Raw genomic sequence first — 20,339 nt, forward strand, 5'->3', positions numbered from 1 at the left:
ACCGCCCTCCATCGTGCAGTATTGTTCGGTCATGTTAGGCTGCGTGAAATGGCTCTTGGTCGTTGGATCCAACAGACCAGATCGATGGATTGTGGGGCCAGGCGGGTTTTCTCCACTCTCCTTATTGGCGCATCTTTTCCTATTTCGTTCTTGGCATGCACTACGTTATCGGGGGTAAATGTTGTACATGGTCGGCCCTAGGGGGCATTTCTGTAGTCCTTCTTAGGATGTTTCTCATAGGGTTTGGGGATTTTTGGTGTAAAGCAGGGGGTCCTTGTCTTTGGCAAGGTTAACTTTCTCCTATGTCCTTGTTTGTCGACAGGTTTTGTATATTATATAACTTTTCTTTTGATTTAATGAAATAGAAGGTTCAGCTCTTGCTTCAGTAAAAAAAAATATAGCTATAGCATTCACAAGGAATTGAGGTCGTTATATTCTCATGAAAATTTTCTATCTCCATATTTAAAATTCCACAAAAAAGATTAAGAAGCTAATATCCCTTTATAAGATTTATTGTAAACATCTAATATTTTAAATATCTATAATTAAATTATACCATGATAAACATTTAATTATTTCCAATAAGAAAATGATTTACACTATCGCCCCCTCGAATAGAGTACTCTTGCAGAGATCTATATAGATATGAAATACTATTAACTCAATATTGATTGTTGCAAAAAATATTTGGAGTTCTACTCTTCACCTATCCATAGACCACATTTCTCCAGATATATCAATAACAAGTCACGCATGAGCCATCAATCCATTACTATGTTGTCTCTTCTTAGCCTTGTCCTCAATTGCATAAGAAAAAGTGATGTCATCTTCTGCTTCATCTCCTTATATATAAAACATCGATGATAAGGAACCCAACCCCTATGATCCACCTATCATTATATCATTATTCCATTGCCTTAACATTTTCCTTTCACATAAACCTACATTATTGTTAATGTTTTTTCTCTTATTACATAAGTTGTCATCGTCGTCGATGTCGTTATCATCATCATTTTTTATTTCCTTTCTATTCTACTTTGAAATTTACTTATATATTATTTTATTATCATCATATTACTTAATATTATGTGGGACCTAAGCTCCTCTTTTGGTGGGATATAGAGCTCCCTCTCAAGAGAGCACCACATCACTTTCTCCTCATCAAACTTTACATCCCTTCACACAACTGTCATTCTAAGGTATAACAAGTACACATGGTAGTTGTGGGGAGTTTCTGTGAAACTTACAAATACCCCCAACTCTACTGCAGACTCAGGCTTATTCCTTGATACTTTCGAGACATGTTAGTCAACAAAGGCTCCAAACTTGAAGTGCGACACGTAAGACATTCTGCCTAATAAATACTCCTCCAGAGCATTCATGCCAAGAATCTGATGAGGGCTCTGATTCTTCAAATAGACTATTGTGTAGCCTAATATTTTCATATATTGAAAAGGATTGGCTGATCCAATCCCTCTACTCTATTACTTCTCACATGCATACATCGTCAAGATATTGTGTGTAAACTTAAGATAATTTGTGATCCCATATTTAGTACCATGAATTAAATATTCCCATCAATTCTCTACTTTTTTTTTATAGACATGAGAAAGATACATAAAAACTTGACTTACTAGTGATGGGTCTACTCAATAGTCCACAACATCATAAGATTATCCAAAAAAGCATCACTAAAAGTCAACTTATTTTAAATTGTTATCAATTTAATAATAAATTATATAGTTTAATATATGTTATTTTCTTAATAAGCCATGGTTGATAATAATTTTGTTTATATATCTATATAATAGAATATGTTTGTGTTTTTTCATTAGTGAAAACAAAGTTCATCATATTTCTATTCGATCTGAAATATATATATATATATATATATATATATATATATATATATATATATATACACATAGTATATACTTATAGCATTGACAAGTAATTAAGGTTGTTATATTCTCATTACATATTTCTATCTTAATATTTAAAATTCCAGAAAAAAAAAATAAGAAGGCCATATCCCTTTATAAAATTGATTGTAAACATCTAATATTTTAAATATTTATAATTAAATTATATCACAATAAAATATTAATTATTTACTCTATCGTCACTTAGAATAGAGTACTCTTGCAAAGGTCTATGTAGATATGAAATTCTATTCACTCAAGATTGATTATTGCAAAAAATATTTGGAGTTCTACTCTTCACCTATCCATAGACCTCGTTTCTCCAGATATTTCAATAAAAAGTCACGCATGAGGCATCAATTCATTACTATGTTGTCTCTTATTAGCCTTGTCCTCAATTACATAAGAAAAAGTGATGTCATCTTCTCCTTCATCTCCCAAGCCCTATGATCCACCTATCATTATATAATTATTCTCTTGTCTTAACACTTTCCTTTCACATAAACCTACATTATTGTTAATGTTTCCTCTCTTATTACATAAGTCATCATCATCACCATTTGTTTTCCTTTCTATTCTACTTTGAAATTTGCTTATATATTATTTTATTATTATTATATTACTTATTATTATGTGGGACCTAATATCCTATTTTGGTGGGATATAAAGCTCCCTCTCAAGAGAGAACCAAATCACTTTCTCCTCATCAAACTTTACATCCCTTCACACATTTGTCATTCTGAGGGATGATAAGTATACACGGTAGTTGTGGGGAGTTTCTATGTAACCAAGAAATACACCCAATTCTATTGTCAGCTCAAGATTATTCCTTGATTCTTTGGTGACATAGTAGTAAACAAAGGCTCCAAATATCCTAAAGTGTGATACATCTGACTTTCTCCCTAAGAAAGACTCCTCCAGTGTAATCATGCCATGAATCTAATGAGGACTCTGATTCTTCAAATAGACTATTGTGTTTCTTTCCTCAACCTAGAAATGCATAGGTAGGCCTTGGTTATGTAACATCACCCTCGCTACTCCCACAATGCTACGCTTATTTCTCATAGCCACCCCATTTTGTTATGGATTATGAGTGATGTCAACACTCATCGAATGCATTCTTTCATACAAAAAATTTTAAATTTATTCGACACGTATTCAGCTACATTATTACTTCTGAGAGCCTTCACCTTCTTGTTTGTTTCTTTCTCAACCAGTGCCTTGAATTCTACGAACTTGGAGAATGTCTCATATTTCTTCTGCATGAAGAAGATCCAACAATTACATGAGAAGTCATCAATAAAAATGACAAAATATTTGTGTCTGGCAGTGGAGGCTGTTGAGAAATGTCCACAAACATTAGAGAAGATCCTTTCTAAGGCTACATGTGCTTTTTTGTCCCGATCATGGAATGTGGATTTTGTGTGCTTCCCCAACGTACATCCTTTGCATACATCCTACTACTCATGTTCTCCTTTAGGAAGGCCAGTGTTTATGTGTTGTATAATCTTCAATATTCCATGATGAAAATGGGTAGGTCTTTTGTGCCAAACTTCGCCTACATCGTGGCCCTCCACTTTCTCTGCCTTAGTTATTAATGCAACACCATCTTCAACATGTAGGTTATATGGGTTATTCACATGAATCCTAATTTGTTTCACCTGTCCCATGGCTATGTGTCTCAAGAATGATTTTCCTTTTCCAAAGATCATATCATAACCACGGTCTTCCAAAATTGCAACATAGATGAGATTTTTCTTTAGGCCTAGAACAAACAAGGCATCCTTGAGCCTAATAGGGGATCCCAACTCACTCTGAAAGGTTATTGTACCAATATCGGTTGCCTTATACCTTCCATATTCCTGTAGATTAATGTGCATCTAGAGATCTTTCTCCCTGAGGTCACTAAAATAATATCTACACCCTATCATGTGGAGCGATTCACCTGAGTCCAAGTACCACATGCTCCCCATCACCATGTTGGACATGCATGCGATAAGGGTAAATTCAAGCACAAATTGTGAATCCAATGCTTCACCTACTGCACCTCCTAATGTCTTGTGGCTTTCCTTTTTCTGTGGACACTTCGTGGGATAGTGCAAATATACATGAAAATCGAAGCAATAAATTTTTGATAAATATGTCTTCTTCCCCCTTCGCTGGACTATGGTTTGGTTTTATATTTATTCCCTTTTCCCTTCTTTCCCTTCCAACTTATGCAATTTTTTTATTCATCCTCGCCTTTGGACGAGGTCCAATCTCTGGTATTATGCCTTATTTCCTCGTGTACCAAATTATACCATAAGCATTCCTAATTCATTAGTTTCTCACTTTTTTGACTGAATCTTGATAGCTATGCCATCTCTTACGAAGGCCCAAAATGGCTAGGATTACCAAGTCATCCTCTAAAAAAGTAACACTAACTCCTACAAGCTCAACACAAACTTGTGTGAACCTACTGAGATACTGCTGGATAATTTTGTTCTTTTGCATCTTGATATTTATAAGTTTATCCTTGAGCGCCAACTTCCTATGGTCACTACTATTCTAGGAAAAATCTGTCAATGCCTCCCACATTGCATAAGGATTTTTTGTCCCTTGGAGATTGGTGACAATGTGGTCCCGTACTCCCTCCAATGTTATTCTCCTCATCCTGGCTACATCTTTCTTCCACTGAGCAAGGTTCTAGGCATCAGATTCCATATTGGTTTTGTAACATTTGTCTTGATGTATTATAGCAATTCATTGTCACCGAATACCTCCTCCATGCGATCTTGCCATGTGATGAAATTAGAGTTTCCTTCCAAGCCATACTCTAGCCTTAGCACATTGAAGGTCATCTTGTCATCTCTGAAGAGAACGTGCTACACTGAACTGCAAATTCAAACCTCCTGAGAAAAGCTTCAAATTTCCTGCTCTATTGTGAATCCTGCACTTATACCATGTAGAAATTATGGTGTAGATTTCCAACTACTCATGAAGTTTTTTCAAAATCACAAGACACAAGCCTACTCCACTACTTTGCAGAAGTTAATTTCACAATTTAGAACAAAAATTTCAGACTTGCAATAAGAAATAACACACATGCACACACTGTTTTTCCTGGGGCAAGAAATCTTCTAAAAACCACAATGCCTCCTTGCATTAATCTGATCAACTGACCCAAACTTAGACAATTTCTGCCTCTACTTGAGCCCCTATTTCCATACGGTATTCTTTGAGAAATTGGACCCAGGATTATTTAGGAATTTTTCCAAAATGGATTGTGTAATTCCTAAGGTTGATCATCTAACTATATGCAACACCTGTACACTCAAGACTAGTTTAGAGTTAATAATACACTTCCTTAGAATCTCCACCACAGTTGGAAAACTCGAATTCTTTGCATGCACTATCTATTTTACGTTGATTGATTAGTTAACTACATGATCACTGAATTTAACTAAAGTCTCACAAAACAACTGACCTTCCACTAGTTCTTCCAAATGGTAGAACTAGTTTAATTGAAAACAACTTGAGATATCTAACTTTGATTGCTACAAATTAGCAATCACACATGCTTAACTGAAGTCTAACTCCTCCAACTTGAATTTATTGAGTAAAGTAGGTGAAATGAGCCATGCAATGCAAGTTAATTGCATCCAAGTTGTATGATGATGTGGAAATTCAAATTTTCTCAATTTGATCAAGGAAAAATTAAATTCAGAATTTCTTGCTTCATTTTTCAACAATCCTTCAAGTGAACCTAATCATGTTATTGATGAAATTCAGGAGTTCCAACACAACAATGTGATGATACAAACAACGAGTGGGTAGGAGTAGCGTTCAAAATAAATGAAACAGTCAAAAAACACATATTAGAACAAAATTGATGGGGACCCTGAAAATTACTCCAACTATTTTACTACATATCCACGTTCAGGGAAAGTGCCTCCATCACTATTTTCACAAAGCGCACCTTTATTGTCAGCATCCATCACTATTGTCATGAAGCGCACCTGTATTTTCAGCATCCATCACTATTTTCACGAAGCGCACCTCTATTGTCAGCCTCCATCGCCCTAAATCCCATCAGTTGTTGTTGACCTTCATTGCTCGGCTTCTTGAAGAACCCATCAACAAAACAAAGACAAACTCCTAATATTTTTGCCTTTACCTTTTTTGCTAGCATCTTGTATTAAAAATTTTAAGACAAAAGATTTCTTTTGTCTTAAAAAAATTCCTTAAAAGCCCCCTCAATATAGTAGTGTTGAATGCACTGAGAGACAAGTTGTCACATTCTTAAGAGTCGGCTACCCCCACAAAATGAAAAGCCCAAAAAGCATTGTATTTATATAATATAATGTGAATGGTAAATGGAATAGCAACCTCTGTATAGGCGTGAGACAATAGTAGTAGCCTACAAGATGGTGGACTTAGGATGCACTGTCAAAGTCAATTTTGCAGTTGTTAGATAATATTGTCTTAAATTGATATGTTTTTGTCTTAATTATTAATTGCCTTAAATGGGTTTCCTCTTAAGCGGCATTGTCTTAAATACAAAGTTTTGTCTTAAAATATTGTTGCCTGAAACTATTTTTGTCTTAAAAATAAAGTTGCCTTAAAATAATTTTGTCTTAAACTGTTTTTTCTTAACTATAAAGTTTTGTATTAAAATATTTTTGTCTCAAATTGTTTTTGTCTTGAATACAAAGTTTTGTTTTAAAATATTTTTGTCTTAAATATAAAATTTTGTCTTGAAATATTTTTGTTTCAGACGGTTAACATCAAAATTTGAAAATGTATAATCTAAATAATATAAACATTTTCGGAAGAAATCACATGGAAAAAAACATTAACATAATTACGAGTAAATGTTAACACCCCAAATCAATGTAAATAAACATTAATAACAAAATGTTTTATCTTCTTATTTAAAAAGATAATATTGTGATGGATTGATTTTTATGTTTAACCATATTTTTTTTGGTTTAAATCAATATTATATATATGTATGTTTGTAAATCAATATTTTATAATTATAAATATAAGATGTTAAAATGTTTTTATTATATCAACTACATTATAAACTATAATATTAATTAGCAAATAGCATGATATGCCTAATGTTTTATATATAAAACATAATGCTAATGAATGGTAATATGAGTGTGTTCATTATTCACAACATTTATGTTACAACGAAATACATTCATATTTAAAATCAATTTGCTTGCCGAGGTGGATACGTTACAAAGGAAGTCGGAATGCCTCAAATGCAAGTGTTGAATACACCACCTGTAAGACGCGTGTGTCTATTTCTATTAAGCAATAACAATTCAACTAATTGCCGTATGAATAATTTAATGAAATAATATTTCTTCTACTATAACTATCTTATAAATGGGCATAGCTTTGAATGTCATGCATAAGAAACCACTCGGGTAATAGAGTGTACAAAATGCTTGCTAATTAGTTGAATCTGAATAAGTTCAAAATCAATCCACGTTTCAATGTCTGTTTTATAATTTATTTATTAGTATATGTGGTCATGAATAACAGGCAAACTAAATTTTTAATCATAATTTATAAAAAAATAATTTATAATTTAAATATATGATCTAGATATGTTTAGAAGTTATTACTTTTAATTTTATTAATATATTATTATTTTTAATTATATTAGTATTTTTTAATTATTTAGATTATCTGGTAAAAAAATTAATTAACAAAAAAAATTAAACTAACCCATTCTAATAAGGAAAAGCTATCGAATAAACAGAATAAATAAATATTTTCTTCTATTACCTGCATGGCTGAGTGTGATGGAAAGTATTTGTTTGAAAATGTGTAACGTGTTTTTTTTCTTCGTCAAACAATATATACATAATATTTCCACAACGACTTGAGTTTCAGAAAGGCATGACATATATTTTACAATATTTATTGTTAACTGTTTGGTTTTTTTTTTATTTAACAAAATACATGATTCCCATAAGTGTATTGCTGTAATTATGTATATACATAATCCATCAAGAGTAAGAAAATTCTAAGGAAACTCGGATTTCAAATACTACTCTCCATTAATAACCATGCAATTAATATAAAACATTTTTTTTCCTCTAATAAGTCTGGCCTCAAAAACGAATTCTATTTTAGAGGATCTAAAACAGTTAATCGGCCCATTTCTGGTTACAAATGTTGTAGCAAGAAAATGGTTGTTTCCACAGATTAGATTTTGTTTCGATATATAAAATTTCCAAATGTTTGGTGTCCAAAGTTTAGGTTTGTTTAGATATTGTTATCGATGCTCTTATATAGTCCAGCCATAAGAATATGGTAAGGTTTTAACGAAGGAACTAAGTCTGTTTCGCAGGTTGCTTTTCTCGTTAGTAGCGAAAAAAAAATGTTTTTTTTTTTAATAATTTAATATAACTGAATTGTTAATATGCATCCAGGAACGCTATTAAAAAAAAAAATTTATTAAAAGTTTATAAGAAGTAAATTAGATATTTCTTTATATTAGAAAAACACACTTACAGCGGCAACGAAATTGAAAACAGATACAAGTCTTCAAATTACCTAGAAAAGCCCCGATGTGTAAAATTGACTTGTTTAATTAAAACTCTAGGATTTCCATTTCATTTCACAATAGAAATTTCCGTTATTTTTTAGAATTTTTGTTGATTTTAACATAATTGGACCCAAAATATGAAATGTTTGAAAGGGGCAGTGAGGTTGTTAATAAAAACAGAATTAATTTAAATTTGAAATTTTCTTCTTATTTATTCATCAAGATTTATAGATTTTTTCACCTTAACCATATTAATATTGATGCGATTAATCTAAAAAAACATTCTTATTAAAAACAAAAATTAAATAATAAGTTTTTTTCACAGTGAAAAAACATTATTTTCTGTAAAATTCATATTTATTGATTAATGGAAACCCATGATCACATTGTCAGCTGAACTTATCTCAATTTTTGAATTTGAAAATATTTTAGACAGGAACCCGGTCAAAGAATTGATTTCAATTTTTTCAATCAGGAAATTGACAATTCAAATAAGGATGGGTCAAATTACCTAATACAACCCAACAGACAGACGAGAGAATATTTTAAAATAGCATAGTCTAAGTGAGCAACTACACGTTTTCTTATTCTATGCTAGTTTTTTCCAGTAGATTTTGGTCCAAATTTAACAGAGTTTTTATACTATGTCTCCTGGAGATTAATTTAACAGATATTTTTAAGCATACTATGTCTCTCGGACATTTTTCAAAGTGTTATTTTTTTCTTTCTTTTAAGTTCGTTTTAAACCATAAAAATTCACAATCTTACACAATTTATCACTAAATATTAACCCACATAAAAATTTATGCAAATTTAACCCAAAAGGGCAAAAACGTGGGTTAGTTAGACGGCTCTTTTCATAAAAATTCACAATCTTACACAATTTTCACTAAATATTAACCCACATAAAAATTAATGCAAATTTAACCCAAAAGGGCAAAAACGTGGGTTAGCTAGAGGGCCCTTTTCATATAACACTTTGAATTGATATTTAGTTCCTAATATCAGACTCCACTTATTGAAGTGCATATTCAGAATTGACGTTGGAGAATTGAAGTGAATCACAGTGGAATAATTTTTGACGCGATCATCACCAACAACTGTAACGTGGAGCGCCCACGGTGTCTATTACCATGTTGTGGCAGGTTGAAGGGGATGAGGGAGTATAACCACTCTTTGGAAGTTTATCATCTAGTAACTGTACATCAATGGTGGTTGCTTTATCGGCTCGTTCAATATAAGCTTCAGAGATGCTATTGGTATTAGAATTGTCTTTACTGTCGTAGTCAGCAGTAGATTCTCTCAGGAAATTAGGCCTTGATCTTGCCGTTGGAAATAGCGCAGAGATTAGCAAAGCGCAAATGCTGATGGCATACACCACCCTGACCGCCATGTTATTCAATAACCGTAGACGCCTGTACTTCAATGGAGCGGACAATACAATCGAAATAACCTCTCTGCACGGAAGGATAATACAGTAACGAATGAATATGTTTGTGGACTTAAATGCAACGAGAGATTGGCTGTTGGATAAAATTATAGAGATATGAAGGTAGAGGTGAATGATTTGAAAGACGGGAAATGATGCTGTATTTATAAGCGCTTCAAACCCATTTTTGGACGAATTTGCAGATGGTAAGTTCAACATGGGGTGATATCAGCGGAATCGTTGCTTTGAATTTGTGAAGTTTGACTTGCTTATATTCAACTCAAGCACAATATTTATTTTTATCTCTACCACGCCTTTTGACTTCCAAGAGTTCAAACGTTCTCAAACTACACGGAGATAGGGTTGACTAAATCTACAGACGATGGAATATAATATTTATTTTTCATTCGACCAGCCTTCTGATTTTGAATAAATCAAACGTGCCATTCTTGACAGCGAGTTTACTAATGTGTTGTGCAATGGATAACGGCTCCTTTGCTAGACGTCAAAGTATTGTGTTTTCCATGTTTGTAATACGTCTTTAGTGAGATTGTCGTCATTTTTAACTCTAACGCTACCTGTTGCTTTTTGGAAAGATTCCCCACGAAAGGTTTGCTTAGGATCCTAAGGTTTACGCGTGTGGTGTTTACTTGAAAGTACCATGACACCAGTATTAAGCACAGCTGGTGTGTTGAAGGCACCTAATAGCTCTAGGGTTATATCTATAACTCTCTCAAATTCTGTTTAGAATAGAAAAGGTATAGCTGCATAAGGTTATTTTTTTAACTTTTTGAAATATCCTTTTATTTCTCTGGTTATTTGTTTATTTATTTTTAAATATGAATGTGAATTTTAGGAGAATTTATAACTTCGGATGACTTACTATGATCATTATATCAAATACAATTATCTGATAAATACTACTAATAAGCTTACTAAATTTACTAAATGTATCTTCAAGAGTTTGAACCTAGATAGTTGGGAAACTAATTTTTTACTAAATCACTCCCATTAAAATGTTTTGATTTTTGTAAAATCTCATTACAAATAAAAAAATTAAATTAAATTTAGATGGGTTTAGTTATTTAAGAAAATTCCAAAAAATCTCAATTAAAACAATGTAAGAAAGAGGGAGAGAAGTTCAAGACAATCAATTAAATATTGAAAAAAAAATATTAGAAAGTTGTAGACTTTTTTTAATGAAATTTCATCTTATTCGAGTACTCTGATCATTAGTTCAAAAAATAGTTTGTTTCTAGTTTGTAAGAAATTTTTGGAATTAGTTGATTTTGAGATTTTTTTCCAATAAAATAATTCTTAAATTAATATTTATTGAAAATTTTACTAAACCAATTATATTTATAAACAAAATGGCTTTTTTACATTTAAATAACACATATATTTATGTATTATTAATGTGTTTATATAATTTCAATTCTACTGACCAAAAATAGACTATAAATATAACCAACTTCTATTTATAAATTAATGTTTCTATTGTAATTTACTCCTTTTTGACATACTATGATGGAAATAAGTACTTCTCAGGGGCGATGGAGGCAATGTAACAAATCATTTATGGAATATGATTATTAAGCATGGATACAAGGCATGTGTATGCTAGTTACATACCCATCACATGCATTGCACTAGTATACACACTAGTTTATTATATAAAATGTCTAAATATAAGGTAAATGCATTAATTGTTAAAGTATTAATTAACACCTACTTATCAAGGAATATAATAAAATATATTAGGTTAATATTCATTAATAAAATTAATTAAATAATAAACTGTGATTATAATAATACATGGTTACAAGTCATATGTGAAAAATATGAAGAGACATAAGGACTTTGGTTTGTAGACTTCTGTGGAGTGGTTTCTATGGTTTCTAAGAGACTGAATTACGTTTCGAGCCTCGGCCAAGACTCATCATCAGGACTGATTTACAAAGAAGAGACATAAGGACTCTCTAAAACACCAACAACCATCTCAAAATAAATTAACCATATATAAAAGTCATCTCAAAAAAATCTTATTTTAATTGAAAGGGGTAGTGAGTAGACTCAAATAAGTTAATGAGAAATAAAAGAACCTCTAATAAATACATATTTTAATAGAAAATACTTGTAACATACTTGAGAGCTCATTAACATAGATTTAAATAAAATAAAAGAGGGTAGACTTGAGTGTTAAAATATAAATTTTGTGGATAAGATCAAGGTGGGGAGGTTTCTTCGGTGGGAAGAAACCTTCCCTTTATAATGAATCGAATTGGAGAAGAAGGGGGTTCATTTTTTTTAGGGCGCGGGAAAATTGAGATATTTCAAGGGGAGAAACTTTGTCACTAGAAAGAATTTGAGGGATGGGCCTTGGAGCTCAGGATTTGAAGGTAAAGCTAGGAGACTTTGGTATTATTCTTGGATTTTTAGGCATGAGGGTTGAAAGATTTCAACCTTGAAGTCTTTTGAATGAGGGATCCGAAGTGGCTAATCCCAGATAGACATGGAGGAATTGGTAAGTTTGGTAGTGGAAGCATAGTATGCAAATTCACCAATGGAGCATCATCATTCAAGGATCAACATCAGACTACAAAACTAGATATGTACATGCATTAAATTGGTATGCTTTACCATGAATTTAGTTGAAAGAAATATGTTGTTAGAAATAAAATATAAGGATAGGTTTTGCACTGAAATACGCTACTTCTAAATGAAAATATAGTGACAGGAACTACAACTAGGGAGGGACGTTATATTGTTTCTCTATTGCGGGTCTTTGGTTGATGCCACTACCATTTACCATGTCATTGTAGTTTGAAATGGAGGAATGCTCAAGCTCATGAATTCCTACTACTTCTCCTCCCTTGTTGATGATCATAGGTGGACTTTTCTGTTTGAGAGACGAATGTCATTATGTCACATTTTTTCAAGTTCTCTTGAGATAGAGCTACGACTCCATCTAGATTCTGCCAATTCATTTTATCTCTAGTCCTTCCAAGGTCTAGTGAGTCATTGTTGACTATGAAATATGCAGGAAATTGCCACCTTTTCATTGGTTTTGTTTGGGACCACTAGAATGGACTAGAGGTTCCCTCTTGGTATGCCTTCAAGGTGGATTTTGTGCTCAAGAAGAACCCCAAGAGTGATGAAAACTCTTGCGGGAAGTCCTCTTGCAATATGTATGTGAAAATGTTTGTATGAGATGTTCATGAATGGTGTAGGATCGCCTACAAACTATTTCACATAACAACCCAGGAAAACCTGAGTCCCATGTTAGGTTTGAATCTTTCATGCTACTTTTCAGAGATGGAACATGTGTCTTCAAATCCTAAATACCTCCAAAAATTGGATGGTTTCAAATATTTGGACTTCCAAATGTTTCCTATTTTTATTAAAACCTTGTCTCTAAACTCCCTATGCTTCATGGTCTACAAGGGAGATATTGTTTCCTCTCACGTAGATAGTATTCAAAAGCAAACAAGAATCTCATTGGGGGTGATGAGACTCATTTTCAAGGGTAGGCACTTAATTTCGACTAATGAACTCAAAGAGTATGACATCAGGAAGGATTCCACTTTTCCCCTCATTTCAGGTTTGATTGGAGGTGTTGATGGGAATGGGGCATCCTTGACATCAAAACCCTTGTCAGTTAAAGATGCCCTTAAGAAGGGTTCCAAATTTAAGCCCTCTAAGGATCTCTTAGGACTAGTTTTTGTGTTGGAGCATTTAACCATCACGACAATGCTTTAGATGACCAAGTTTTTTAGTAAGAGATAAAGTTTATAGATTATCAATGACATGTGATTATTTGTCAGTTCATGGATTTTGGTCGTCAAGTATCGTTATTTGGGTTTGGGTTCATTAGAACTGGACCAAGAACCTACATCTGTTATTTTGTTCCAAAAGTTATTTTGTGGTTGTATTCAAGGATCTTAAAGAGCAGAAGAAGGTTTTCGACCAAGTACCTTGTTTCTGGGGTCATGTAGGTGTTTTGATTCAGTTGTGGTTACCAGCGTTCAACCCCCTTTCCATGAAGTCTCTGTCTACTTCCGTATGGGTAAGGCTCCCAAACGTACCCCTCTAATAGGTTTGACCATTCTTCCTCGAAAATATTGGAAACACATTAAGTTGTTTTGTTAAAATTGACAATGAAAGACTGGAAAATAGGTTCATCTCATTCATATGTATTTATGTGGAATTGGACTTAAGAAAATGATTTCTAAATAAAATGATTCTTAAAGGGGATGGAAAGGAGTATCTTCAACCTTTGGATTATGAAAACATTTCTTTTAGATGCAGAATTTGTCAACACTTAGGGCATTTTTAGAATGCATGTCATGCCTTAAAAGGGATGTCCAATTCACTCAAGTCGAGAAAATCCAATTGTGGCCGCTCTAAACCACACATATTTTGAAGTTGTTAAGAGGATTTATTACATTACCATTGACCAATACCATGGCCTAGTAATAAGACATGCCCCAACAAACCATAACTCATATTCATATGCTCATTTTTGAAAAAACAATTTAATTAAATGCTCCAACAAACCATAACCCAAGTTCATATGATAATTTTTGAAAAAAACCAATTTAATTAAATTAGTAGAAAGTGAAGAATTGTTTTTGAGATAAAGATCAACACTTGATCTAACTAATACTAAGAATATTATAGAATATTCTTAGAAATTAAATCCATTCCATCCACCTATTACTTATTGATAATTAAATTAAAACTGTAGAAACTCTATTCCAAAATAGACAAGACTAGTCTGAGGACTAGACAAACCCTTATATTTCTTAATTCATAGCTCTAAACAGTATAACTATATTATTTCAAAATTATTATTCAATGTATTCAACTAGTTATTCCTTAATCTTGAAAATTTCACTAAATGCTAAAGATGCCAAAAACCTTTTGTAAAAATAGTACAATATTCAATTTAAATGAGAAAAAAGAAATATTGTTAACTTTGATACCAAATTTCATGGACCAAGCAACTAAATAAGTAGAAAATGGACTAAATTGTACTTATGTCACACCTAAACTACGTGAAAAGGTGAATTAATAAAAACATATTTTCGAGGCTACCTCATTTTATTATATATCAAATGCGCAAGATAAAATGATTTTGAAAATGTGTTTCGTATATGTATATAATATAGAGAACTACAATACAATAAGAGTAAGTTGAAATAACTACTTGTATATTTATATAAATTAAATGGCTAGTAAACATCGATAGGCATCAAAACACCATTTAACGATGCATCTCAAATTGCCAAGATTAAAAAATCATAAAAATTAACTAGATCATATTATTATTATTATTATTATTATTATTATATGAATTAAACATATATGCATTTAAAAAAGCATATCACAAGATTCTCAATCGTAGATATTCAGCTCCACTTTACCATGGGAATTTTCAACCCATAAACGTAATTTGTTATAATTCCATGCGCTAATACTATAGTTTACTAATAACACATGTGCAAAAAACCATAACTGTTATTCATATGACACATTTTCATATGACATTTTTGTTGAAATTGTAGCATGAAAAGGCTGCAAAGTTCTCGAGCTCAAGGGTCAAGGTTGAACACTCAGACTGCGTAGTGCACAGTTCTAGAAGACCAGAAAGTCTGGCATGGTAGGCCATGTCCATCCAAGCCTTGGCACACCATCTTTTTCTTACTCCTCACATTAGCAAGATGAATTGGATTGTTGTTAGTAGGAGTGACATGGCCTTGTCCCTTAGCTAAATCAATAAATTCAAGTTTCTAGGCTACAAGTAGAGTTGTGCATGGGCTTATTACTAAAATCTAGCAATCTAATGGAGTCATTATTAGATAAATTGAGTTATCTAAACTCTAGTCATTAGTAGAGTAACTAGGAGTTTAGTTGAGAAGTAATGGTTATTTTTAACTCACTGATTTCTCAGTTAATTTATCAATTTACTAAAAATATCCCTAGTCATGCATGGAATTGGAATTGGCTAGTTTATTAGAGGAAAAATGCATCATTGTATTTATTGTTGTATACTAGTTGAATGTGCAGTTTTTCCATTGTAGCGGGAGGTCAATTACTTCAGGATTTACGCAAGGAAATAGGGAATTTCACTAATTTTTAGGGGCTAATGTCCTCAAGCACTATGCAAGGAAATATAAGGAACATTCAAACCTATTTTGTCTAAGTTTTGGTGAGAGAACGTTAGTGAACAAGACATCATAATTGTAGTGCAGGGTGTGCTCCATGTTTGAAGCAACCATTGTAAATTTTTTTTTTCATGTTGTCTATGTTCTTCCAAGCTTGACCTGTGGCTTGAGAAACTACTAGTTTGGGGCATCTCAGCCATCAAAGTCCCCCATGGATTGCACCCGTCTTGGGCCTTGCTAAATTGGCCCATCCTTAACCAATTTTGATAGTGGGACTTGACAATAAATCATTGTAATTGATTCATATTTTCATTTGAATTAATGCAAAGCAGTAGAGGATTTTTTCTTAGTTGGGTTGCCCTGTAAAATCATTATGTTCCTTGTGTTTTGATGGTTACATGTTATCTGATGTGTTTCTATCCCGTGCTTTCCTTTCCGGGGGGATAGTAGAGGAAATTTGTATCTCCTGTCTTCAGTTTGAATTCATTAGTAGTAGCAATTTATTTCCATTTCTACATGGTATCGGAGCTACGAAAAGCTACATAGAAACCTTGTTCTAGATCTTCTCTTATAATAATTTTGATTTGCATAGTTTTTGGTGTAGATCTTCTTCAATGCAGTAAGAGTGTCTTTCAATGGATTTAGGCTTGAGTATGCATTAGAGGAAACCTCGAATTAGTGTCCATTGAAAGACAAGATGGAAGTTTTCCTTGATGATAATGGAGTATGGGATACACACAAGTTGATATACCAAAACCAGCAACTTCAAATGCACAAGCTCTTTCTCAATGAAAGAAAGACATAGAAAAAGTCAAGAGGATTATTTTTGAGGATGTTAGAGATCATGTGTTTAAAACATATATGGAAATGAGACTCCTTTTGCAATGTGGAAAATCTCACAAGTCTATTTTAGAAAAATAATGATTCTAGGAAATTGGCATTAAGAGACAAGCTTAGGAACATATGCATGAAGAAAAATGAAACCATTCCTCAATATCTATCGAGATTCACTCAGGTTCAAGATGAACTTGCAGGAGTAGGAGAAAATGTGTCCTCATTTAAACTTGTGAGCTTATCACTCATTGGCCTTCGCAATTCTTGGCATAATTATCAATATTTAGTTAATTGAAGAGACAAGCTACCAGATTAGGGAGAGACTTTGTTTTGATATTGTCAGATATATGTTCATAGAGTAAAAGCCAATTCTTTTTTTTGTTTTTTATTCCTAGAGAATTACATTCACCTTCCCCTGCACCACCCTCCCCCCACACCCCCCCCCCCCCACCCCCCCACCCCCCCTAGATTATTCTTTTAGTTTTACATCCCTTGTAAACATTTCATAAATATAGGGAAACCACCCATTTAACTAATTAAGGGTTATATGATGGTAATGGTTGGAATGTCATAATTATTCAATTTGGTTAGTTATGATTTAAATGCACTTCCTAACATCTTTATAATACCTTATGGTGTATTATCTTTACGAACTTTGTCATGCAATACCATTCAAATCAATGCATAAATGCTACAAAGGCGTGATTCTCATGTCCCTTCACCAACTCCTATATTGTCTTTGCTAACCATCCAGTGCACAAGTTATACCTTCCAACTTTATACTGTATTAAATACACATATTTTATTCACCCCTTACCTTTGGTGTAATGGTTTGGGTAAAAATATACACTATGGGTATAAGAAGGTCTTTCTATCAATTTTTGTTGTAAGGGTATTGAACTTAACATCTATCTCGCAATATGTGTACAAATTAGTAAGCATCTGCCCTTACCTATTTCTACTCACATTTAAACTATCCTTGAACCATCATCCTACTATAATGTTTTATGTCTTGATGTTGTCCCTTAGTAGTTTATTTCTCTAATGTGAAAATCCATAAACGTCCATAAAGTATGCTACTCGTTTGAATTATTCATGTACTTTCCCTATTATGGTAAAATTGTGGAACTCGAGGCATTAGTTCATGTATTAATGGTATTGGAATCAATTGCTAATCTCCATTAAGTTTTCATGGTTGCACCTATATAGGTGTTGGGTGCCACCTTTCATATAGGTAATTTTATTAATTATTGTTTGGCCTTTCAATAAATCTCCACGCATCCTAGAAATATGAGCTACGTAATATTACAAGTTATATACATTTCCTTTGGTGCGATTGGACACGTTCCATCTTGAACTTTAAAGGTCCACTCCATGGTTGCCACACTGTAATCTTCACGTCAGCGCATGTGATCACTTGTCATTTCCAATGGCAGAAATGTGTGCTAGATAGTCAAGGTTGGGCTACATTCCCATAACACGAAATCCTCCATATTGAACCTGCAAACATTGTGATGACTTCCCATGTTGCCTTGCATGTTTGGTATCCTTGTAACTTAGTTCTGGAATCATCAAAAGATACATGACCTCTTAGAAACATTACGATGTGATGGAGGGAAGGAAAATTTCTCCTCCCCCTTACTCAAAATTCTTCTTTACCTTATTGTACATAGATTTTCAGGGTATAGTCATGCCATGTATAATATGTGGCATCTCCAAAAAGTGTCCATTACTTTTCTTAAGACACCTTGTTTCTTATTCATATTCTGGTTAATCTCTTTTCATTATCTACAATACTTTGTTCTCACTAGTTGTTGGTAACTTAGTTCTCTATTAGATGGTGCAAGGGTTACATCTTCTGATGGAATCTTCATTTTCATTTGAGTTAATGGTCTTCACTATGAACAATTCAATTTATCTTTTCACTTTGAACTTCATATTTGGGTGAATTTCTGTGTTTTTTTACAAGGCTTCCTCTCCTTACAATATTCCTTTGATTGTGTAGAAATTTGCAAGGAGGATGATATCCAATCATTGAAACCATTTTCATGTTTCCTCTTGGCACCATAGTCTCTCAGGTAATATGTAAATAGGCGTTTTCATGATATATTGAGGGATTGTTCACCCATTACGATGATTCATTGCTTAGACGATTTCTAACTGATGTTTAGCATTATCGTTTTTTTTGGTTGATTACTTTTCCTTTGTGGTTACATTTTAGACCGTGGCCATACAAGGTAAATGGGATGGAGGGGTAGCTATCTTATCCAAATCATGGAGGTGGGGTTTTTGTTTTTCTTACTCTGCTCTAGTCCGAGGTGATGTATTTCCACACTTAGACTAGAGAATTAACATATTTCTGTACTATTACAAATCTTCTAATTGCATTCTATTAATAAGATTACCGAATTATATTTGAACAGGGAGGGAACTTCCTCCACACCAGCGACAGGTACCTACTTTTCAGTAATAAATTATTTTGTTATTTTCTTTAGGTCTCATATGACACATCTCCTCTAATTATCTTTTTTCTAATTTCATTCTCTCATGTTTTGGTATTTTCTCCAGCAACTGTACTCTAATTCGAGTTGGTAGCAGGAATTTGTTCACAATTGTGACATCTATTCACTATTCGCAGGTTGGTGCTTTTAGGGTTACCCATTGGGTTGCATGTTTCTCATGTTTCCAGAGGAATAATGGTGCCCCTATATCATTTAAACTAGGATTTATATATGTCATTTCTTCAATAGTGGTCGAAATTGACTCATGATCTATCTTATAGTTAATTTGTACCAATTTATATATCAGTACTGTTGGAATTAATTTAAGCTGATAAACTTCATTTGAGTTTGGGATTAGTGTATTTGTATCCATTGCTAAGCTCTCGAACTATAACTTACAATAAATTGGAATTTATTTTCTTATAGTTGATGTAACTACGTGCATGATTTTATCCTTTTTGGTTATATTGGACAAATTATTTTTAGTACAATAATCATATTAATGAATGTACTCTTTTCTATGTACATCTAATATGCTTCACTATTTACACTAGATTAATCTTCGGATTTTAAATGGGCATTGCTTCCACTCTCTCAATGAGGCCACAGTGCATTGGGCCTGTTGCATTTGTATGTGAGTCATCATTGACTTCTTTAATTTGCTCTATGTGTGCAAATTTGATACAAATATATTTGTATACACATTTGCCTCAATTTTTGGACAGTAGGAAAACACTTTACTCTGCTATTTATGTTTTTATTAATCCTTTGAGTCTCTACATTCACTTCCTAGTAATGACTTATCATCTCGCTTTGGCTAGTTATCTTTATAAAAACAAAGGTAGAAGATTTTGTCTCCTTTCCTAGAGTTCGAGTATATCATTTGATCACCTTCCTTTCCATGAAAGATTAGGGAAGTTAACATAATTTCGA

The 20,339-nt window shown here is 32.9% G+C and overlaps 1 pseudogene; it reads right to left on the minus strand.

The window, feature by feature from the left end:
- Nucleotides 1-9,869: 9,869 nt before the first annotated feature.
- LOC149155421 (UDP-glucuronic acid decarboxylase 2-like) overlaps nucleotides 9,870-20,339 on the minus strand; it is a 97,562-nt pseudogene continuing 87,092 nt past the window's right edge.

This window comes from Pinus tabuliformis, chromosome 9 (assembly GCF_031772625.1).
Source record: "Pinus tabuliformis cultivar Carrire ecotype Pingquan chromosome 9, CPIR1, whole genome shotgun sequence".
Classification (NCBI taxonomy): Eukaryota; Viridiplantae; Streptophyta; class Pinopsida; order Pinales; family Pinaceae; genus Pinus; species Pinus tabuliformis.